Source organism: Desmodus rotundus, chromosome 5, assembly GCF_022682495.2.
Source record: "Desmodus rotundus isolate HL8 chromosome 5, HLdesRot8A.1, whole genome shotgun sequence".
Lineage (NCBI taxonomy): Eukaryota > Metazoa > Chordata > Mammalia > Chiroptera > Phyllostomidae > Desmodus > Desmodus rotundus.
This window is the reverse complement of record NC_071391.1, coordinates 132,119,663-132,144,596: the sequence shown is the minus strand read 5'-3', so window position 1 is coordinate 132,144,596 and position 24,934 is coordinate 132,119,663. Positions and strand designations below refer to the sequence as shown.

The window sequence follows — 24,934 nt, the reverse complement described above, 5'->3', positions numbered from 1 at the left end:
TGGAGCCTGCTTCTGCGGAGCCTGCGCATTTTAGAAAGGGGCATTTGAAGAACGTTTCCTATTGGCTAGAACAGAACAGTAAATCAAGAGATAGTCTCCTGCCCATTGGTCCGGAGTTGCTGAGCCGCGCTGTACACGTTCCCTTCTCGGAGAAGTGCTGGTAGCCAAGGCTTGGAAATGGCTTGGTGAGGGTCTTGCAGGGACTGGGCCTGAATGGCTTTGAACCCAACTAAGAGCCAACCACTTGCAAACTGCTGGCCTAAAAGCGTTTGTAATTAAAGGGTCATTTGAAAATGCAAAGCCGAGCAAAGTAGGTCTAAGACTCGCTGATAGGGTCTGTAGGCTTTGCCTTTTGTACCTCCATGTTCTTTAACCTTTCATGCATAGGTAGGAAAAAAAACTAGAATTAGGAGCTTTTCATAGGCAAAATCAAAGTTATTATTCATCTAAGTGTTTATGTAACTAAATTTTAGGTCAGATAACATCAAATCAACTATTAGATGCGTGTCCATGGTCAAAGTGCTTCTTGTCCCAGAATATCTCCAACCAACCTTATATATTTACATAAATAGGGACACATATGTACAGTTACAGAACTTTTTACTGTCAATATATGGCCATTGTTTCATATAAAAATATAAAACTTCCTTCTGTACAGCTGCATGATATTCTATGAACTACCATTTAGTCAATTTTTATTTCGTTAGTGTATACACATATCGTATGTGGATGCATAAATGTGATCATTAGTGCGCAGCTTTTTTCTTTTCTCCCTCCCTGATGGGGGTGCACTGTACCATTTTTACCCTCTACAAACCATTGAAATAAACATCTTTGTGGCTTTAAGAAATGTTGGTTTTATTGACTATTCCAAGGGGTATATTCTCCAGAATTGCTAAAAGAAAATATATGTATACCTTGATTTATTTTACTAATTATCAATTACCAGATGAAATTACTTCAATTTTTTAAACTTATAAGCAATTCTGTGGCCCTGACTGATGTGGCTCAGTGGATTGAGTGCTGGCCTGGGAACCAAAGGGTAGCTGGTTGGATTCCCAGTCTAGGGCACATGCCTGGTCTGAGGGCCAGGTCCCCAGTAAGGGGTAAGCAAGAAGCAACCACACATTAATGTTTCTCTCCCTCTCCTTCTCCCTACCTTCCTCGCTTTTTAAAAATACATAAATAAAATCTTTAAAAGAAAAAACAATTCTGTAATGAACATACTTGCACATATATTTTTGAATCCAAGTCTCATTTCCTTTGAATAAAGTCATTCCAAAGGGAAAAACTGAACTTATTCTTAAAATTCTTTTTTGAAAAATGCTTTTGCCAATCTATTAGGTTAAAAATGATGTAAAGTTTTAATTTGTATTTTTAAATTTGAAACTGAGCACTGGTTCATGCTGATTAGCCTTTATGTTTCTTCCTGTGTTTTCTTTTCATATCCTTTGACCACTTCTTACTGAGATGGTCTTTATTTTTTCTTACCGATTTGTGGGAGTTTATTACACATTATATAAGAATTCTAACTCTTTGTCACAAGTTACAATTACATGTTTTGTCATTTATCTTTTAATTCATTATGTCTTTTGCCATATAGCAGTTTTGTATTTTCCATTTATATAGCAGTTTTACTTTACATGGGAGGTAATACGTTAATTATTTTCCTTAGTGGATAGCCATGCTCCAGACACCATTTGCTGAAAATTGGGGTGGTAAAGTGCTGTGGTTTTTCAATTACTACAAAGAGGTAAAATGAAAGAAGGACATCATTATCCTTAGGGCAAAATATTGTGTTACCAGAGTTGGATTACTCTGGTTTATTGTTCTGTTTTTCTGTTTCCTAAGCCAGCCTAAAATAGAAATCCCACTTTTGTTCTGCGAATTTCCTCTTTTCATAAAGAAGTTGCTTGTATGGTTTCTAATGAGCCTAGAGGCCACAAAGTGCTATTCAACTGCATTGCGCGTCACTTGGCATTACAGTCTACATCCTAATCTCTTCCAAGCGCTTCCCAATTGCACGAGACAGCAGATGGTAACTGGGAAGCACAAGCTCTTCTTTCGTTTATTTTCTCATCCTTGTTCCTGAGTGTAAGCAATGTAGATTCCCTCAGGCCTGTAAGTTCTCTCATTTATTTCTAAACATTGTATTATTTCAATTTTCTCCTCAAAACGTAAGGCTTTTCTTTTCATTCACTACTTGGGATTCTTATAACCAGGATGCCTATGCCTATATAGGTTTAATATGATGTATTCAATATGCTCATCATGAAACAAACAAAAACAAAAGAGCAGTGCACACTCCTGTAGGGCGATGCGCATCGCACACCGGAGTAAAAGTAAGAAGACGGGGTGGGTGGTGGGTGTGTGTTAGATATTTTACTACAGGACACTTTGTTCAGTCAGGTAGTGTTATTTCATGTGGTGCCACAATGCAAACATAGTCATCACTTGAAAAATCATGACTTCTCATTTTGGCAATTTTATTGCTTTTTATCTACTACATATGAACAAATTTTCATATTGAAGATGGCTGTTGTAGCAGAAGAGACTAAAATAGATAACGTATAGACACATATATGACATATATGTATATGTGTGTGTGCGCACACAAACACACCACATGCACACACACATACATATAAGAGGTTTAATTAGAGAACACATATAGAAAGTACTTGGGGCCATGCTTGGTAGTTAGTAAATGCTCAATACATATTATGTAATCTAGATGATTTTTTTTTTTTTAGCAGCAATTTCCAGCATGGTTATAAGAAACCATTCTCTTTATTTTGCATCTCTCCTTTCACAGTTCTACTGAAATCTGCTTCTCCCCATCTCCTGCATGGCAACTGAGCCTCTGCTTTACTAAAGGGTTAAGCAATTCAGTCTTGCTCTGGCTGGTGTGGCTCAGATGGTTGGAGCGTTATCCTGTAAACCAAAAGAACACGGGTTTGACTCCTGCCAGGGCAGATGCCTGGGTTGCAGGCCAGGCCCCCAGTTGGGGATGTGCAAGAGGCAACCCGCACGTTGATGTTTCTCTCCTTCTCTTTCTCCCTTTTTCCCCCTCTCTCTAAAAATAAGTTTTTTTTAATCTTTAAAAGAATATTTTCCTCATCTTATAAATGGTGTATTAGTTTGCTTGGACCACTGTAACAAAGCACCACGGACTGGGTAGCTTAAACAACAGAATTTTATTTTCACACAGCTCTGGAGACAGAAAAATCTAAGATCGACTTGTCAGCAGGGTTGATTTATCCTAAGGCCTCTAACCTTGGCTTCTAGATGCTACTTTCTTGCCCACATCTTGTGCCCACTTGGTCTTCCCTCTTTATCCATTCGTATTCAAATTTCTTTGTAGAAGGACATCAGTTGAAGTGGATCAGAATATGATACCCCCGTATATACCACTTCAGCGCATTGATTGTTTTGGGCTGAAGAAAATGGAAAAACGGCAGACACAGAAATAGCTCTCTGCTATGTGCATGAAAGCAGGGCATAAATTTCCCATGGAAAAGGTACAGCCCCTATACCAGGAAGAGGAGAGGAGAGGACAGCACTCTCATCTCTGGGGATGAGGAGACAGTGCTGAGACAAGTCTGCATTAACAGACCTTACTAAAATAATCTTTATCTTCCATTAAAAAATATCGTAACCCCCCATGTACTTCCTAGTCACTCTTGCACAATTAAAAACCCAAGCAAATCCCCTTTCCTTTGCTACTCATTTACCATTTATCACTCTTTGTTAAAATAGTATGTAAGCCCTGTCTACTCTTGACTTTTTCACTTCTTTTCTGTGAAGCCATTATACACATAAAACTTTAAATATTAATAAAATTATATTCCTTCTCTCCTGTTAATTTGTTTTTTGTCAGTTTAATTCACAGGCCCTAGCTACGAAACCTAAGAGGACAGAGAAAATGATTTTCTTTTTCCTTCCCTACATATTCATATTGGATTTGGGCCTAGTTTAAAGGTTTTATTTTAACTTCATTACCCTTTAAAGGTCCTATCTCCAAATACAGTCAAACTCTTAGGAACTAAGGGTTAGGACTTTGACACATGAATTTGAGGGACATAATTCATCCCATTACAGATGGGAAAACTGAGACTGTATGATGTCAAGTTTCTTGCCCAATGTCAGAGCAGAGTCAGGGCTGGCAGCTCCCTGTATCTGATACTTAAGCAACAAGGTAACTCCCCATTTCACTTTATAACACACCACAGAAATTTTTCCCTGTCAATCAAAACATATCTACATGACCTGTTTTTTTAAAGATTTTATTTACTTTTTTTAGAGAGAGGAAGGGAGAGAAAAAGAGAGGGAGAGAAACATCAGTGTGTGGTTACCTTTCACATGCCCCCTACTGGAGACCTGGCCTGCAACCCAGGCATGTGCCCTGACTGATAATGGAACCAGTGACCCTTTGGTTCTCAGTCCAGTGCTCAATCCACTGAGCCACACCAGCCAGGGCTCTACATGATCTTTTTTAATGTTACCAAGTGCCTTAGCTCAGGCTGCTATGACAGAACATCCTACACAGGTGGTTTATAAACAACAGAAATTTATTTTTCACTGTTCTGGAGGCTGGGACACTTAAGAACAAGGAGTCAGCAGATTTAGCGTCTAGTGAGAGCTGGCTTCCTGGTCCGTAGATGGCCATCTTCCCTCTGTGTCCTCAGAGGTGGGAAGATTAAGAGAGCTATTTAGGGTGTCTTTTATAAGGGCATTAATTCCATTTCTGAGGGCTCCTTCAACTCTCATGACCTAATCACTTACCAAAGGTCCTACCTCCTAATACACCACATTGGGGGTTAAGGTTTCAACATATTGATCTTAGGGGCACACAAACCATTCAGTCTATACAGCACCTGCTTTTCTATTGTGAGAACATAACACAATTTATGTAAATAAGCCTATATTGACCTAGAATGTTTCTGGCACTATTTAAAAAATAGTCCTACAGTAAGCATTCTTGTAACTAAATCTTTGCACCTGATCTTTATCCTTCCTAAAAGTAGCACTGCTAAATCACACAGTATGCAGTTTCTAAAGACATTTGTACCTGTGTAGTTTTTTAAAGAGAAACTATTTTACATTCTGCAATAATCATGGTTAAATGCTAAGTAATTCTTTTGTATTACTGTGTTACATCCATAAGTCGACCTATCCATATGCATGCACAAATATATCTCTGATACTTTGGAGATTGTTAATTTAACCAAGGAAGGCTAGAGAAATGACTGTGAGTTCCTCTGGAAGCAGAGTCTTTAATTTCACAAATGCATTTAAAAGACCAACACAATGCTTGGCACAAAGAGATGCACAATGAATACTTGATGAATATGTAAATGATGATCTCATATATAATGCCTCCTAATTGCCTAAAAATAATCCATTTTTCTTTTATGGCCCTGGGGAAGAGAGCAAAGGTGTGACTACTGGCAGAGTATTTTTTTTTTTTAATTTCAACAAAATACACTTGCATTCTACATCAGATAGCTTACAGATATTATTAGCAATAGGCCTAAAAATACCAATGCAATAGAAGTGTCATTTTCATATGTAATTTATAGAGCATGTAAAACATTAGCAATGAACTACCTAATTGCTACTCCAAAGCCAGCTTTCAAATAAAGAGGAAAAAAAGGTCACTGCTTTAATCCTATAAATTGCTTTTATTCTGGCTATAACAAGACTATGTAGAAGTTCTAAAGTATAGGTTCTTTGCAAATATTCTTACTTGATTATTTGGTTTATATAACAGCAAAGTGGTGGAGGAGGTTTCCATGGGTTGGCAAATAATTAATTCCCTGCCATATCTTCAAGTTCTCCAATGAATTTTTAGATTTTTATTGTATTTGCAGAGATAGCGTCACAGAACTTCTATTCTCTTTTCAATGTCTTTTGTTTTCTATTCCTCATAACTTAACAAAATATTCAGCAGCTTGACTTATTAGCAAAGAAATAATAAAAATACACTGTCCTTTCAAATCATGGCTTTACATCTGGTGTAAAATGGCAATGCTTAAAATCCTTTCTTTATTCATTGAGTGCTTACTATGTGCCAAGCACCTGCCAGACCCTGAAATAAAGAGCTCCGGATAAGGTGCGTTCTCAATTCCAACTGTGTGGCAGTTTGCTTATTCATTTCACCACTAAATGTTCAGTGTCTTTTTGTGATTTATTGCTTCTTTTTATTTTACCTCCCTCTCTTTATTCATTATTTTCATTTTTTTTCATTGTTTTATGTGTGTATGTGTAGAAAATTTTTCTGTTTTACTTTCTTCTCTTTCCTTCTACCATTTACTATCTACTAAGGTGACTTTTGCATTTGTCTTTTATTATGTTTTCTCACCTATTCTCCTGGGGTTTTTCCTTTTATCTCCTATGCTGGTGACTTTGGGGAGGATGACTAACATGTAGAACATGTGTATATGTGCCTTAGATCTGCGTTTAGTTCTCTTAAAAGCAGCTGTAGTCTAGATTAATGGCCTCTAAAATTTTTTTGACCTGATGCTTCATTATAAAAGAGTTCTGAATACTTTCCTTAATAGGTGAATATATATTTACTAATGAACTACATACATGTACCTATCCATAAATAAATATTAAAATTGTATGATATACAAATAAAAAACAAAATTCAAAAATTGAAATTAATGAAGAATGAGATAAAAATATTTAGGTTGAAATTCTAATGCTTGTTCCCTGAGTGCCAATGAATCATCTTGAATACCTGCTGTGGAGGCCACTAATTTGAGCTTGGTGAACTTGATAGTGTGGGTTTCTGGCATACTGAGGAAGCCAGTGAATGTCTATTTTCTCTAGTTCCTCTTAGCATATTCTGGGAGAAATAGTCCAGAAAATTTTGAGATTTGTATTTGAAGTTCAGAACACTGAGGTCAAGCCTCTCAAACAAAAGAGGATGAAAAAAAGCCTCCTCCACCTTCAGAAGAGATGGAAGCATCCTAACTGGGAACCGTCCTGATGTGGGAGGCAGTAGGGAATTGGGCTTAATACTGGGACATTTTCTTAAGGATTGCTAGGAACACTCTTGAATTTATTTATTTAAAATCTTATCTTTATTGCTTTTTTTGGAAAAGTAATGTATGTACATTGTGAGAAGCTCAAACATCATAGAACTATACAATTAAGAAACTGAACATCTATTTTTAATATGAACTAAAGAAAACCACTATAATTATGTGGTTATTGGCCTCCAGCTTATTTTAAATGCATGTATTAAAATATATTATCTTATTTAATTATAATGAGGCCATTCCCACTTACACAATTTGTTTTTACCTCATTTTCCAAGAATATCTTTCAATATTAACACAAAAATTGTTCTTTTAAATTCATCTGTTGTACTTCATTATATAGACATGCCTTTATTTAATATCTTATTCATGATCATTTCCAATATTTTGCTCTTATAAACAGTGCTGCAATAAGCATCAGTGTACATGTATTTTTGTATTCTTAGTGGAATAGTTTCATAAAAGAGAAGCAGAATTCTGGGTGTAAGGATATGAAACATTTTGGAAACTATAAAATTATCCGTCAGTGTTACTAAATTGCCCTCCAAAGGCAGTACCAACTGATACTCTCACCAAAAGATTATGTGTTTATTTTTTTATGCCTTTTCAGCACTAAGAAAGAACTATTAGTGTTTTAATGCTTTTTGTCATCTGAAAAGTAAAAATATTTAATCATTTTAATTTACCTATATTCAATTTTAATGAGATTGAGAATTCTCTTATAATAATTGGCCACTTATAATTGCGAGAACAATGATTTTTGTTTTGTTTCTAGGTTTAACTTTTTACTATACAAATTTGCAAATATACACAAAAGCACCGTGCTTCAACAATTACCAACATTTTCATGAAACCCAGACATCATGTCACTTTTTATAGGAGTGATTTTAAGGAAGATGCCATTTAGTGCCCTTTGACCCAGGCATTCACCCCTAATGCCTTGGCTAACCAGAAAAGTGTAAACTAGAGGAGCAACAACAGCAAACCCCAGATGTCTTATAGCAGTGAAAACGTAGTTGCTGATTCAGGCCACCAGATGGCAGACCACAGGTTTAAAAAAAAAAAAAAGGAAAAGATAGAAAAAGCCCCAGCTTCATGATAGACCAGATTGATATCTTAAGGAACTTGATTTCCTATTAGTATTGAGGGCTGGGAGTGGGGGAAAGGAAAGTGAGAAGGTGTAGTTAGTCAAAGGCATTGTTTTAAACCACAGTAATACATTTGATTACCTAATAGTAATGTAGTTCATAATGTGATGAAATATCTTTTATATTTTGAGGTTTTTTCCTATGAATTTATTATTCTTAAGGCCTCAAAAAAATGTTTTAATTAGAATTGCATCAAACCTGTAAGTTAATTTGAAAAAGTAAAGATCCTTAATATATTTATTTTTCCCACTAAAGAAGATGATGTTTCCCCCATTTACTTCTCTCGGTTTAGATTTCTCAGTAAGAATTGCACTTTTCACTATAGTGATCATAGACATCACTCACTAAGAATTTTACTTGGGAATGGGTTTATTTTATATATATTCATACTGGATTTTGATGATTTTACAGACATATATTGATCTTTGCAGAGTTAATGTTTAATCCCCATCTTCTTTTATTAAGAAATAACTATGAATTCTTTTTAATTTTCTTGCAATGCAATTATATAATCTGAAAAATATAAGATACTTTTTAAAGCATATTTTATTGATTATGCTATTACAGTTGTCCCATTTTTTTCTCCCCTTTATTCCCACCTCCTCCCTCTAGCATTACTCACACTTAGTTCCATGGGTTGTACATGTAAATTCTTTGGCTTCTCCATTCCCTATACTATTCTCAACCTCCCCCTGTCTATTTTATGCCGACCAATTATGCTTCTTATTCCCTGTACCTTTCCCTCTATTCTCCCCCTCTCCCTCCCCCCTGATTACCCTCCATGTGATGTCCATTACTCTGATTCTGTTCCTGTTTTAGTTGTTTGCTTAGTTTTTGTTTTTTAGGTTCAGTTGTTGATAGTTATGAGTTGTCATTTTATTGTTCATAGTTTTGATCTTCTTCTATTTCTTAGATCAGTCCTCTTAACATTTCATATAAGAGCTTGGCGATGGTGAACTCCTTTAACTTGACTTTATCTGGGAAGGACTTTATCTGCCCTTCCATTCTAAATGATAGCTTTGCTGGTTAGAGTCATCTTGGATGCAGGTCCTTGCTTTTCATAACTTCAAATACTTCTTTCCAGACCCTTCTTGCCTGCAAGGTTTCTTTTGAGAGATCAGCTGATAATCTTATGGGAACTCCTTTGTAGGTGACTGTCTTCTTCCCTCTTCCTGCTTTTAAGATTCTCTCCTTATCTTTAATCTTGGGTAACTTCATTATGACATGTCTTGGTGTGCTCCTCCTTGGGTCCAACTTCTTTGGGACTCTCTGAGCTTCCTGGACTTCCTGAAAGTCTATTTCCTTTGCCAGGTTGGGGAAGTTTTCCTTCATTATTTGTTCAAATAAATTCAATTTCTTGCTCTTCCTCTTCTTCCAGCACCCCTATGATTCAGATGTTGCAGCACTTAACATTGTCCCAGAGGTTCCTAAGCCCCTCCTCATTTTTTTTTTGCATTCTTGTTTCTTCATTCTCTTCTGGTTGAATGCTTATTTCTTCCTTCTGATCCAAACCATTGATTTGAGTCCCAGTTTCCTTCCCTTCACTGTTGGTTCCTTGTGTATTTTCCTTTATTTGTGTAGCCTTCATTTCTTCCTTCATTTTGCAACTGAGCTCAATCAGTTCTGTGAGCATCCTGATTACAGTGTTTTGAACTCTGCATCAGATAGGTTGTCTATCTCGCCATCACTTAGTTCTTTTTCTAGAGTTTGATCTGTTTCTTCCTTTGGGCCATATTTCTTTGTCTTGGTGCACCTGTTATGTTGTAGCGGGATGGAGCCTTAGGCATTTGCTAGGGCGGGGCAACCCAGGTTACTGCCTTGTGGCGCTGTCTGTGGGGGAGGGGTCAGAGAGGGAACAATGATGTTCGCTTGCTCTGCTCTAGCCCCGCTTTCCAACGAACTCTCCTGTGAGACTAGGAGTTTCTCCTACTTTCATAGCTCCCACAGTGTTTTACAGCTAGAGGTTTTGAGTCTTCAGTTTCCTGGTCAGGCAGCCCCTCCTTGCCTCCATGGTCTGCCACCTTACCAGTCCTCTTCACCCGGCTGTGTATCTCCCCCCCTCCTACTGGTAAGGACGAATGTTTCTTTAAGTCCTTGGTTGTCAGAGTTCCATGCAGTTTGATTTTTGGGCAGTTCTAGTTGTTTATTGTTTTTAAATTAGTTGTTACCCTTCTTTTGGTTGTGTGAGGAAGCAAAGTGTTTCTACCTATGCCTCCATCTTGGCTGGAAACTCTAAAAAAAAATATCATAAGATTCTTGTGTTTGTCTTTCCACTGTTTATTTCTCTCATTTCTGTTTCATACTTCATTACACTGAAGTAATGTAATATGTTGTATGGCTAAAAATGACATACAAATATAAAATAATGATAAGTAATATATCTTTACTATATATAATTGGCTTTTTATTTGAAACAGATACTCATCATGTTTATTCTAATGTTACATAGTAATATGTTTTAATTAAGAGTATAAATGGGTGTTGAATTGTATCTGGTAGCCTTTCAGTATCTTCTGAGAGGATCATATGATTTTTCTTATTTAATCAATTGATATTATTATTTTATTAATAAGTTTCCTTATACTACTAGTTTTCCAGTCTGAGGTAAATTCTTCTTGACCTCAATGAGTTAAAGTTTTAATGTATTTTTTAAAGACTTTATTTATTTTTAGAGAGAGGGGAAGGGAGGGAGAAAGAGAGGGAGAGAAAAATCAATGTGTGGTTGCCTCTCCCACACCCCCATCTGGGAACCTGGCCCACAACTCAGGCATGTGCCCTGACTGGGAATCGAATCAGCAATCCTTTGGTTCACAGGCCAGCACTCAATCCACTGAGCCACACCAGCCAGGGCAGTTTTAGTGTATTTTTGAACTAGGTTTGTTAGCATTTATTTGCTTTGTGTCTAATATTCACAAGTAAGATTTGTCTATAAGTTTTTTTAGTGTGTCACATCTTTGTTAGATTATAGTGTCAGAGCTATATTTAGCTCATAAAAGAATTGGATAGCATCCAATCATTTTCTGTGTTTTATGTTCCAAAATAAACATGTACTGCTTTTTATCTATTTAATATTATTTTCCAAAGGCAGTTCTGAAAAGAATGCTATTTTAAAAAATTTTAATGACAATAAGTAAATGCCTATATTATGATTCAAAACATTAAAGAACTATAATAAAGGTTATTTTTCTTACAGCAACTTGTTAAAGAAATGCCTGCCAAACCCATTATAAAAGATTGTCTTTGTCTGGGCATGCTATGGGTTATACTATTACATAAAGCAAACAAAATCCCTTATTTTGCTCAACTGTCTTACTCACTCATAGAGAGAATAAAAATATGTCTAAGGATTAAGCATCTGAAATGTTATACCAGGTCAAAAGTTGCTTCCTATCTATTTTTCATAATAAACTATTATATTTCTTAGGTGCTGGTAGATAATAATTTTCCAAGCAAGTCTTTCTGAGAGAGGGAAGCAATAAGGAATCTGACCCCTGTTTTATCTAGTTGTATATCTTGTCTCTAGAAGTAACTCATAACTCAGATAATAAAAAATATAGTTGTGCTAAACTTCCAGATGAATAATATCGATAAACCCTCATTATGACTCTTCTCGTGATGGACCGCAGCATTGTTCAACAGAACTTTCTGCTGGGACAGAAATGCCCTAGTTCTTCGTGTCCAAGGTGTCCCTGAGCCCACCATGGCTCCAGGGACTTGGAATGTGAATAGTGCAAATGAGGGGCTGAATTTTTATTTTATTTAATTTTAATTAATTTAATTTTAAGTAGCCACATGTGGCTAGTGGCTATCATATTGGACAGCACAGCTTCAAAGTGTGAAATTTAATCAGTATGGATACACTAAAAAGCTAGAATGCTTTCACCACTAAACATTTCCTTATTACACATAAATAAATTTCACTTGTGCATGTTTTGCCCATGCCCAACTGCTAATCAGTATTAGTCTCTGCTCATTTCTCCCACTTATTTATACTTGCATTTTTAAAACTTGGTTTAATACTTACCTCCTGTCTGAACTACATTCTCTTGCCATTCTGAGAAGAATCTGTTTTTCCCGTCATTGGCATTTTACTCTTTTTGTTGTTTCCCTTTATTTACATGCTCTTAGCTGCCATTAAGTGTCTTTGTAATTTTGCATCCAAACCTGCTGAATTTTTGTTAGTTCCTTTAAAAAGAAGTAATTTGGTTCAATTATTGGACATGAACATTTTGCCATGTGTAATGATGGATAATTATATCAATAAAATAGTCATGGGTAAAAAATGATTGAGAAGAGTTTATAAAAAAATTGTAATGAGAATTTGTAAGAATAGAACTGGCACTTTAGTATGGAAATTGCAGCTATATCATTGAACTGTTTTTCAAAGATGAAGCCATTTTACTGAATCCATTACTGTAATTACACTTTAAACTTGCTAAAAATATACATTTCAGTATGCACCAGTTTTACATGTAGTTACCACATTCAGCTCCATTATTATTAAAATTTTAAGATTTGGAGGTTCTACTGTTGTAATAATACGGCATGTTTTGCTTCTTGTATTTCTGTAGAAGCAATGTATACTTGAAAAGTTTTATGGTTTCAAATATCCTAATACGATCAAGGAATAATTTCAGTGATAATTTTTTTATTCACAATTTCAAAATACTTTTTTTACAGGGGTAGGAATAATCATTCATTTGAGGCTAAAGCTTCATCACTTCATAAAATAATTAACCATTCAAGTCATAATCTTCAGTAGTTGCAAATAATGGTACCTGCTTAAATTTTGAAAAAATAACCAAAAACCTAATTTTAAATGAAATTATCTGTGACTAGAATCCAGATATTGAAAACATTGAAATATTGGACTTGCTGGATACTTAAAAGAACTCAAGTCTCTATAAAGATGCTGAGTCTGGGGGTGGAGGCCATTCTGAGGGAAGTGACAGAGGTGACTCACAAACGCTTCAGGAAGGAGCAGAAACAAGACGCTACACTTCCCATAGATCAGTAACTAAGAAGATTAGTTTAGAATTGTGATAAAATATAATCTTACTGTCTTGGTCCCCACCAGCTCACAGTTTAAGTTTGCATTGTTTCTTAGGAAAACATCTGGCTAACAAAATAATAATGTGAACTCAAGGAATAATAAACAGACTGTCTTTTATTTTTGTATGATTAGCTCATTTTAAAAATTAATGTAACATAAGCTCATTTTTTTACAATGGCTAAGGATATTAGCTATTCTCACCGGTTTATTCTTTCAGATAAATTTCAAAATTATTTCGTCAAGTTCTTCTGAAGTATTTTTATTGGAATTTTGCCTACCTGCTTTAAGTATATTAATTAATTAGTGGGAGAATGACATTATTTAAATATTAATCTTCCAAAATACACTACCACTTTTCTTATACTCAGTATCTTTCAGGAAAATATTCTGGTTTTCTTCATATTAGCAATATGGTTCCCATTAACTTTCATTAACATATATTCCTATATGATACTATTGTAAATTAAGATTCCTTTTTAAGTATGTATTTCAACCTAAGTATTGTTGGTACATATGAATGTTGTTTCAATTTTATATATTTACCTTATTTTCAAACATCTTACTAAACTCTTTAAAGTATTCTATATTCCTCTCCCCAAAATAGAAGGTGTTTTTGTTGTCTGTTTTTGTAATCAAAAGTAATACCTACTCACTTCATACATATTATGTTTGTTTAAGTTTGAGACTCACTGGTGTTGAGAGCACTGGGCTGTCACATAGAGAGAAAGGACACGTGCCAGCAGAGTTAGAGTAACATAGGCAAATCACACTCCAAAATATCTGAAAATCAATTTAGAAAGAGCAATGTCTATTTAGACATTCACGGATGCATAGGGAAGATTTTGTTAGAGGATAAGTCACCTTAAGAGTATTATATGCTGTACACTTGGAACTATAAAATAATATTGAATGTAAACCAGCATTGAAAAACATTACAAATAAATAAAGAAATAAGGAGAAACACAGGGATGTAACAGGAAACTGACAGCTATTAAAACATGTTTTCTGTATTTTTTTAAATGAGTAGACAGATTAAAAACAAAAAAAACATTAGAGATGGAAGGAAGCTGAGAGATTGGGTAATTTAAGTTCTCCGTTTAGCAGTATTTTAGAAATAGTAGGTGCTCAGTAAATGTTTTTGGTTTATACATATGACATATGTCTATTTATCCTCATAGTATTATTTAAATTTTTGATTTATTAAAGTAATTCCCATATAGAGTTAATTAAAAATCACTACAGCTTCCTTAAAAAAAAAAAACTGAAATGCTTCCTCACCCAAAAAAAAGAGTGTTGAAAATTTGTTGCCATAAACTTCTAAAGCTTACAAGAGGTTGTTGTTACATTGGTGTATGGGCAATAAAATTGGCATGAATGAAGGATTGAATGAATATGTGTAGCACTTTCTTCTGCCCTGAAAGCATAATGATGGGCAAAAACACACCTCAAGGAGAGATAGACCTTAAATAAGGGCTCACCCAGATAAATACAACATGTGGTACTAAATTGGAGATTTTGAGGAGCCCAGAGATGGTGACACCCACAGGAATCCTCCCCACTGTGACCTTAACATCTCACAGGAAAGCTACCCTTATCTAACACTGTTTCCTGAGTTTTCCCATCCCAAATCTCTGATCTGTGAAACAAAACCCATAAATAGACTTTGAGAGAGTCCTATTGGACATGTTTGTCAGAGGAAGAACTAGGCAGGACAGTACCTAAACCACCATTCTACCTTCAGTTAGGTGCCTAAACCTTCTATTGCCTGAACGACTTCCTTCCTCATTTGCAAATTACTAAATGTTCTCAATGAATTTTCAAAGAAATCCCAGAGCCTGAGACTAAGCTACAGTATCTGTATCTCCCACAGGTCAAGGACTTTCACTGATGCCCATAGCCACTTTTCAGGGTGTCCAAACTACACCCTGGGTATCCCATTCACACCCCCGAAACAGGACTCAACTCCGTGATCCATTGCACTTGGGTGGAGCCGTGGGTGCTGAGGACTAACAACTACATAAAACTCCTCATAACAGTTTGTAGGGAGGAACAGTTTCCAGAGAAACATTTCACTATTTTCACTTAGAAACATCTTGATTTTCCAAAGCTCTGGTAGTTTAGGAAATAGTTTGGTCTGTAATCACTCCAATTGGTTCAGTCAGGAAAACAGAAATCACTGGTCATAGTTCAAACAGAAAGGGATTTAATTCTGGGAAATGGTTACAAAGGTATTAAAAGGGCGGGAAAAGAAGGAACGTTACCCAGAGATGAGAAGCTGCTACCACCACTTTTAGGCTGGAGTCCCCAGCTGCATTTGCTGCAGGAGATGACTGCAGGAACTGAACCTTCACAGAAGGGGCACACGTCACCAGTGCCCAGTCTGCCATGAGACACCCCTACCACTGCTACCGGACCAGAATGGCTTCTTCTCTTCTCCCACCAGTGACTCCCATCGTCCAGACTTGACTGGAGGCTGGGTGGTAAAGGATTGTGGGGAATGGAGTTCCAGGCTTCCAGCCCCTAGAATTACAGAGTACAGAAGGGAGAGTGTGGCATCATGCCAACAGAAAAATAACTGGCATGATAATGTTATCAATTAGGTAGATGTTAGTCATTTTTAATCAATTACATTTGATAGAAAATTACTTTTGAGTGGATTGGGAAGTGTACAGCACTAATTGCTTTCTTCCCGATCAGATCTTGAGAAATCTTGCTGTTGAAGATGCAGATGGCAGCACAAGACAGACAGAGGGAATGACGGACAGGCCAGAACAGGTCCACAGGGATAATTAACTGCATGAAAGGCCAGAAAGGATTTTGAAAAAAACACTCCATTTTTCCAATTAGAAAACATTTTGTCTTTAAAATTGAGTGTGGAGATAGGGGGACAATAATAAAAATCCTTTCCTTTTGTCTGAGTAGCAAGAGCCAATGAATTTCAAAAATAGAAAAAAAAAATCTGGTGTACTAATTATACGTAAATTCTCCTTTATAAGGGAAGAAAAACAAGTCACCAAAAATACAAAAGCTACCTAAATTAACATCCTCAATGCCTTTAGACAAGTGAGTGAAACAGTATAATAGCGTTATGTCCCAAACTGAGCTTCCTTTCATATTCCATCCAGGCATATCCGGTAGCCTTTGTAAAAGGCTCAGATTACTGTCAGCTGATACCTGATGTGGAATTTTTTTAACTTCTTTATCTTTCTTCCACCCTCACTCTAATTCACAAAATGCTTTGTTCACGTTCATTTGGGTTTTGTGGCTTATCTGACTCAAAAATGAGTTAATTCCCATTTTGTTCGTTGGCATTCAATGAGCAATGTTGAGTAGGATGATTACTCTATGGGTAAATATGTACAAATCATTTCAGAGACTGTTTTGAAATTTCTACTCTATAATAAAGCACATTGAATTTTTTAAGTGTCATGCACTTAAGATATTAGCTTTTAAAATGAACTCTGCTCCTGCCAGGGTGCGTGCGTGTGAGTAGACGCCGTAAGTCCACGACTACACGTTGTGGTGTGCCACTCTGAAGGGCTGTTCTCAGGACTACTTTCGGAATGATGAGTTGTTTCAGAGTTACAAAAGTCAGAATGGATTTCTGGAGCTTAATTTTTTGAAGCTGCCACTTCCTGTCAGCATGAAATGCATACTACATAACTAATAAAAATGAATATTAAAATAATGAAATAATTTCCTATATGTGCACTTAAAATTTTCACATATGATAAAAGGGAGAGCATTATTGCCAGTTAGTTTTTTAAGTTAGTGCATAATTCCTTTCCAGTTCTCCTGGATCTGAAGTAGTCAGCCCATTTCTTAGCTAACCCTACTAGGAAAATATGGGGAGGGGAAAGCAGTGAATTAAGTTCTATTGGTTCGTGTAGCTTAACCTTCCCCCTTTCTGCTCTTGGAGGTTGCTCTTATAGGGTGAACATTCAAGATACATTCACTGAGGACTACATGGAGAATCCAAAGGGGTCATTTTACAGATGACCTGTATTCAGTTCCGTTCAGGCAGCACAAGTTTGGCTATGCTGTGTGGTCAAATAATGAAACACTTTCATATCTATCGTGGCAGGCAGAATAATGACCCCCAAAGATGTCTACTCTCTACACCTCCACAACCTGTAATAGTATTACCTTCCATGGCAAAAAGGACTTTCCAGATGCAATTAAGATCTTGAAGTGGGGAGACTATCCTACAATATCCAGTGGATGCAATCTAATCCCATGGATCTTTAAAAGCAGACTGTTCTCAGCTGTGATCAGAGGAAGATGTGGCTGTGAAAGGAGGCTGAGAGGGAGATGTAGGGTTGGTGGTTCTGAAGACAGAGGAAGGTCCCACAAGGCAAGGAATGTGGGCAGCATCAAGAAGTTGAAAAGGCAGTGAAACATTCTCCCTTTGAACCTTCAGCAAGGCAGACGGCTGTGTCAGCATCTTGATTTCCCATCATAGAGACCTGTGCCTGATTTCTGACATACAGAACTGTAAGATAATAAATTAACGCTAAAGACACTGTATATATGACAATTTGTTGCTGCAGCAATAGAAAACTAATATGCCCCTAAAACTACTGCCTCAAGCCCACTGCTGGCTGTACCATCCTTATGCTTCCCTGGGCCTCAGTCCAGTAACAAAAGGGACCACTCCTGGCATAGCAGAGTTTCCCGGGCAACTGTTCCCAAGCCGCAGCCAGCTTTAGTTCTGACTGCGTGATGCTCAAGCTTTACCAGTTGTGACGTATTTTGAACATTACCTCTGGTTACAGGGACCTAAATGGTTGATTTTCAAATTTTTTTGACTCCAACCCACCCACAGTTAAGACATACATTTTTATTTCAACCTAGGGCACATACACATTTCCCGCCACTACCTGCTGCTCAGCCACTCCACACACATGCACACACAAACATATTATATAACTACACTAACATTTCATGAAATAGTACCTAGCTTTACCACATGTATTGCACTCTGATTTTTCAGTTCTATTCTCTTCTATTTTCTGTTGCAAATTTCAACCCACTAAACTGATTTCATGATTCACCAGCAGGTTGCAACCCTCAACTGAAAAACACTGACCTGGGTCATGGCAACTTGATGGCCACGATGGAGAGTTTGGGGTAGAGAATATATTCTGTTTTATTTCAGAAGGAAGCATAAACATTTGTTTAGAATTTAAATAGTTTCTGTATATAACCTTAATTTGTTATTAAATGTTATTTATTAATATACCAAAAAATGTATCCATTTTCTCAAAGTGAACATTAAACCCATGACATTTGCTAAATTAAGCCTCATAGTAAAAGAGAGGGACCACAAAATGAATGGGCTACATTTTAGAAAAAAATTTTAAATGAAACAGCCATTAGGTGCATGTATTTAGTGTTCTGCATTTCTATTACCCCACTTTGTTTATTGCTGCTTTTATTTTTAATATTTCCCTTTTTCTTGCTTGTCTTTAAAATATTACCTACTTCTTTTTTTAGATTAATTTATTACATTTCTCTTTTCTTATTACTATTTATAGCTGCATCATCTTTTGAAGCACTTACACTTTGTTTCAGTTAATTTAGAAGTCCTGAAGGAGTTGAAATATGTGTTTTAAATGTTTGCTATAATTCAACTGGCTTTTCTAGGTGTTGGATCTAGCAAAGGGTTTGAAGATTATGCTCTATTACATATTAGTTAGCTTTCACTATGTTATGTTGCAGAACAAACAACCCCGGAAGTCCCAGGGGCTTACAACAACAAAGGTTTATTACTCACTCATGGCACGTATTGGTTACAGGTCTGTTTCCGGATCCTCATTCCAGGATGTAGACGGAAGGAGCAGCCTCTATGTGAGACACGCTGGCTCGTGGCTGAACCACAGGAGTCTCCTAAAGCTTCTGCTCTGGTGCGGGGCATACATCACTCCTGCCTACTTTCCATAGGCCAAAGCAAGTCTTAAGACTGAACTTGATGGCAGTGGGATAGTAAACATAATCCTTTTATAGTCAGGGCACCAAAGAGTCGGAAGCAATAGTGTAATCTACTCCCATGTTATCCCCCATAATGCTGCAACCAGAAAGCTTTATCCTCATGTCTCTGTCGACTTAAAACTCCATTTTATTGTTGGATTGTATGTAGGACTTACCATTATAGCATTTATGTTTCCATTTTAAATATATCTTTACTCATAATATGATACTGTTTATCTCCCTTAATGTGTTTTGCTATAAGATCAACTGCGCTAATCATGTTTTTATAGGCCGCACCAGGCTGTAGCTACTATGGGTTATAACAACATTAAGGAAACAGTATTTTCCTAGCTTAGCCTACATCCACAGCAATGAAAGATCTTCTCTCCCTCAAAATTTACCAGGTACTGCATGTGCTTCTGCGAGGGGTCCCGTGGTGCCCAGTAGGATCCCGCTTGGTGCCGATCCAGCCTGGGTTTCTAGTCTGCAGACAGGAGAGCAGCGCTCCCTGCCACCTGGAGACACAGAGCCGCGCTGCTCACACAATCGCAGACTCCAGGGATTTCGCTCTTCCCTAAATTAATAGCCATCTTTCTCTAGAGCTTTGGCTCAAGTTCCTAGTTGCTGGGACACCACTGGGTAGAGAATAATATGATTAATACACTGTACATTCTCAAAATTACTCTGACAGCTAAACCTTATATTTTAATAAGCTTATTTCCTTCCCCCGCCTCTCGTCTTCCCTCCCCTCCACTCCCCTCCTTCTCCCCTTCCCTCCCCTCCTGCTCTACGTGAGGCTCCTCTGCTGTTCCGCTAATAGATCCTCTAATAACCAATCCCACCCTGAAATCTCTGTGAAACTGCGGTAGTTTAAACACCAGGTTTCTATTGTGTTTGTACAGGCATTATGAATTGTAAGCCATTCCCCTTGCCTTATTAAAATTCCTTATTTTAAAACATTTTATCATAATAATTACACGTGGAAAAAAACCCAATAATATAATAGGGCTAATTGTGAAAATGGTAGCCTACTGCCCCACCTTCTCCCACCCCTAATTTGATTTCCCAGAAGGGACCACTTTTAATCATTTCTGTTTCAAGACTTTGTGATGGCTGCTTTCTGAATTCTGAACAATGCTATTTCTTGATTTACTTGGAAAATCACTGTATTAAGTGATAAGGTAAGTTCTCTTCTTCTAACTCTTCTCCATCTTCCTCCTGCTTTCTGTGTTTATATTCACATTCCTTACTTTCACATTATAAAGGCTGGCATTTATAATTTCTCTAGTAATATATTTAAGTTTTACCCATTTTGTTCATAGGCTGCTTCTGAAAGTTGAAAGCCATTAACAATCATTGATATATTATAACTATGTAAATACTGTGGATAAGAAAATTAGATATAGGATTTCATTTTCCTCTCCCCAGGGGCTCTACAGATCATGTTAAAAACTGTTCACATTTAATATCACAGAGTTTTACTTGACTGATTCCATTTTATATTTCTATCTCTTTTCACTTATGCAGAAAATCTTGGTTCCAATGGCAATAACATAATAATCAAAAATTGTCAAGCCTACAGGAAAAGTAGAATGGTAGAATAAATATCTGTGTGCCCTTTATCTAGATATACAATGGTTAAAATTTGCCACATTTGCTTTATTTTTCTCTTTTGTTTTTACTGAGTCATTCATTTGGAAGCACATTACAGATAACAACAATTCACCACCTGCATGTTTCTCCTAGAACAAGGACATTTTCTTACAAAGCCATAACCCCATTATTAGACCCAGGAAATTTGATATCAATTCTATAATACCTGGCATAACCCATATCCAAATTTTCACAATTATCACCAAAACTGTCCTTTATAGCTTTTTAAAAAAATGTTTTCTTTATTTATTTTTAGAAAGGGGGAAGAGAGGGAGAAAGAGAGGGAGAGAAACATCAACATGTGGTTGCCTCTCGTGAGCAACCTGGGGACTTGGCCTGTAACCCAGCCATGTGCTCCAACTGGGAATCAAACTGGTGACCCTTTGGTTCTCAGGCCCATGCTCTCAATCCATTGAGCTACACCAGCTGGGACTTTATGGCTTTTTTTCTATCCAGAATTTAATCAAGACTCAGTCATTGCATTTAATAGAAATCTCTCTTTAGTCTCCCTTATTGTCCTTTTTATTTTATTCTACTTTATTTTTTGTCTTTCATGACAGTGACATGTTTTTGGAAGAGCCCAGAGGTCCATAACAGCTTTTAAAGACAGGTAGTGAAGAGGGTCAACCCGCCTTAGGGCTCGGGATCGAAACTTAATCTAGGTTAAGATGTTATCTTTAGCCTGCCAGGGGCTTAGACCCTGTGACGTTAGTCAAAACCTGGTGATGGTCTTCTGCTGCTTCAGGGGTCAGCAGTCACCAAGGTGATAAAGTAAAGTCAGGTCAGTGAAGTGTGCCGAGAAAAAGAAGAAAAAAGAGTGTTTGCGTTAAAATTATAGTTTAAATCAAACCAGAATCATGGGGACCCTCAGTTTCAGTTTCAGCATCCACAGATGACCCGTGGTTGAATCAATTACACTGAGGTCTTAAAAATGGTGATTTTCTTTCTTTTTTTTAAATATTTTATTTATTTATTTTTTAGACACAGGGAAAGGGAGGGTGAAAGAGAGAGAGAGAAACATCGATGTGAGAGAGAAATAGTAATCATTGTCTCTTGTATGCGCCTCAAACTGGGAAGAACCCACAACCCAATGCCCCGACTGGAAACTGAGCCAATGACCTTCTGCTTTGCAGGATGACACCTGACTGAGCCACACTGGTCAGGGCAAAATGGTGGTTTTCTAAATCATTTTTTCAAATGGCTGCTAATATACCAATCTTTAGAGTTGTGCCATAATTTACTTATTAAGTCCCCTATTGACGGGCATTTAGTTTGTCTTTAATCTTTTGCTGTTACAAATAATGGTGCAAAGAACACCCTGGTGTCTTTTATGCAAACTGCAACTATAATTGTCAGAATTATAGGAAGAAAAACTACTAGTTAAAAGACATTTAACATTTGGTAGATATGTTGCCAGTGGAAGTGGGGCTCTTTCACTGGATCCCAGGAAAAGCATTTCGTGGACCCGTGCACGGGAGATTGTGGTGTAGTGAGATTTATTCAGGTGGAAATAGAAGGCTACCCCCGTGTCCCAACTTCATTCATCCCACCTTGGAAAAAGCACGATTGTGCCTTCAGCAAGGCCAAAACAAAGGCCGGGGTCCAGAGTTTCTGTTCCTTATTAAAGCTTAGTCCTTGGGAGCCCTCAGGTGACAGCTAAGTGGTCCCAGTCCCCTCCCAGGTAGCTTAGGGCTGCTTGACTGTACTGCCACACTGGAGCTCCTTCCTGGAGCCTGTGTTTGGAGTCCACCTGGCTGCCAGCCACATAGCTGCTAGACCTGCATGGTTACTATGGAGAGAATACACAAACAAACGGAGCCAGTGTGTGTTTCTGTGTGAGAGAGATTGAGAAAGAAATAGAGTTTCTTTGCTAAATACTATTTTGGGCTTGGGATGAACCATGCACATTTTCAAAATAACCAATCAACTTTCCAAACTTTCTTGGCCCACCCTCTAGCCAATTGATCCCTTTACCAGGTTAGACTGACAGGTCTCTCTGGTCAAGAGCCTCCCCTTGTACCATTTGACTTGTATTGCACTTGTGCTTACCACCCCTTCCTCCCCACAACAATCCTGTACCAAAAGGCAGGCAGTAGTCTTGGGGATATTTCCTGTCTACTCCAGCTTTTCCAGGTGTGTCCTGTCAGAGGTGTGGTCTCTACTGATTGGTAAGCACCAGGGCAGGGGGTCATTAGTCACTGTAGTAGGTCCTGACATCTCCTGCCTGGTTTTGCTGCTTTTCTAGGCCTGGAGCTGAAATGTAACTGAGGCTTTGATGTTATCTCTAGGGAGGAAAGGTCAGGGGAGGGTCTGAACTGCTTGACCAGTGATATGAAAGGTCAGGAGGTGTCTAACAGCATGACCAGTGGCATGTCAAGGGGGGAAAGGCCACCCCGGGGGTAAGGTCCTGTGCCTCTTTGCACATTGCTAGGCACCTGGGGCTTTCTGCCCTGGTGACCTTCTGTATATGGCTGTAAATTGCTCAGCCAATTTGTTCAGATATCATCTGTCTCAGTGACCCCATTCCACTTGCCAAGGAATTTTCCTAATTTCTTACTATCCTGTCTCAGTACATTTGGTTATGACCTCCCTAAAACACTTTATTCTAATCTCTGTTCAAAGAGGCCTTTTCTGCCCTGGCTGATGTGGCTCAGTTGGTTGGGCATCTTCCCGCAAACCAAAATGATATTGGTTCAATTCCAGTCGGGGCACATGCCTAGGCTGCAGGTTTGATCCCCAGTCGGGGCATGTACAAGAGGCAACCGACTGATATTTCTCTCTTGCATTGATGTTTCTCTCTCCCTTTCTCCCTCTCTCCCTCTCTTCCTCTCTCCCCCTCTCTCTCAAGTGAGAATAAAATAAACCTTTGAGGGAAAAAGAGCTTTTTCTGAGCACTTTGGGTTAAATAGCCAAGCAACTGCTCCCTTCCATTTTGTACCATCCACCCCCATACTCTGCGGTATTGATTTCCACTTGATATATTTTATAATTATTTGTTAATTGACTTTCTCCTTTATTTCAATCCTGATCTGAACAAGGCAACTATATAATGACACCTTTGAGACAATTAGAGGCATTTGAATATAGACTGGCTATTAAAAAATATTAAGGAATTATGTTAATTTTGTTAGCCATGGCGTTTGTGTGAAAAAGTCCTTGTCAGTTAGAGATCACACAACAAAGTATATATGAGTGAATTGACACAATGTCCAAAAATTTTTTTTAAATACTTAGGAATAAGCTCAAGATTTTTTGGCTTGAGCAACTGGAAGAGTGAGGCTGTTATTTGCTGAGATTTTTTGAAGACTCCAGGAAGAAGTTATTTTGTAAGGGATGGAAGTGGGAGAAAATTATGAGCTGGTTCAACACATTAAATTTGAGATGTATGTAGGTACCTAAGTAGAGATGTTGAGTGAGAATGGAATTCAGGGAAGAGAACCAGCCTGGACATAACCATCTGGGAGTCATCAAAGTATACATGATCTTTAAAGCCATTAGTCTGCATGGGAACATGTAGGAAATTAGATATTTGAAAAGGGAAAAAGAAGAGGTCTGAGGACTAAACCCTAAGTAATCCAAAATTCAGAGGCCATAGATGAGAAGCCATTAGAGGACTAGGTAGGAGTGGGGTGAGAGGTAGACAAGTATGGCAGCCTGGGAGCCAAGTGAAGGAAGTGCCCCCACCCAGGGTTCCAAAACTGAAGGTATAAAGAAAATGTTTAACAAGTGAACACAACACAATAATTTATTTCCTTGCCTCAAAACATACAACAACTGAAGATATTCAATGTATATAAAATGCTAGAATATTTACAGCAAATTCATATTCCTTTTTTTAAATTTTATTTTAGAGAGAGAGGAAGAGGGGGGGAGAGAGAGAGACATCAATATGAGAGAGAAACATCGGTGCACTGTCTTCCATATGCACCTCGACAGGGAACAAACCCACAACCTAGGTATGTGCCCTAACTGCAAATCAAACCCACAACCTTTTGGTGTACAGGACAATGCTCCAACCAACTAAGCCACCTGGCCAGGGCATCGTTTTGACTTTTTAAATA

General features: G+C 37.5%; 1 long non-coding RNA gene across 1 annotated transcript; it reads left to right on the top strand.

Moving 5' to 3' along the window:
* Positions 1–114: 114 nt before the first annotated feature.
* On the top strand, positions 115–19,997 carry LOC128780959 (uncharacterized). The gene is made up of 3 exons (XR_008426893.1): positions 115–185; positions 19,049–19,156; positions 19,625–19,997. It is a non-coding gene; the product is annotated as an uncharacterized lncRNA (long non-coding RNA).
* The last annotated feature ends 4,937 nt before the right edge of the window (positions 19,998–24,934 follow it).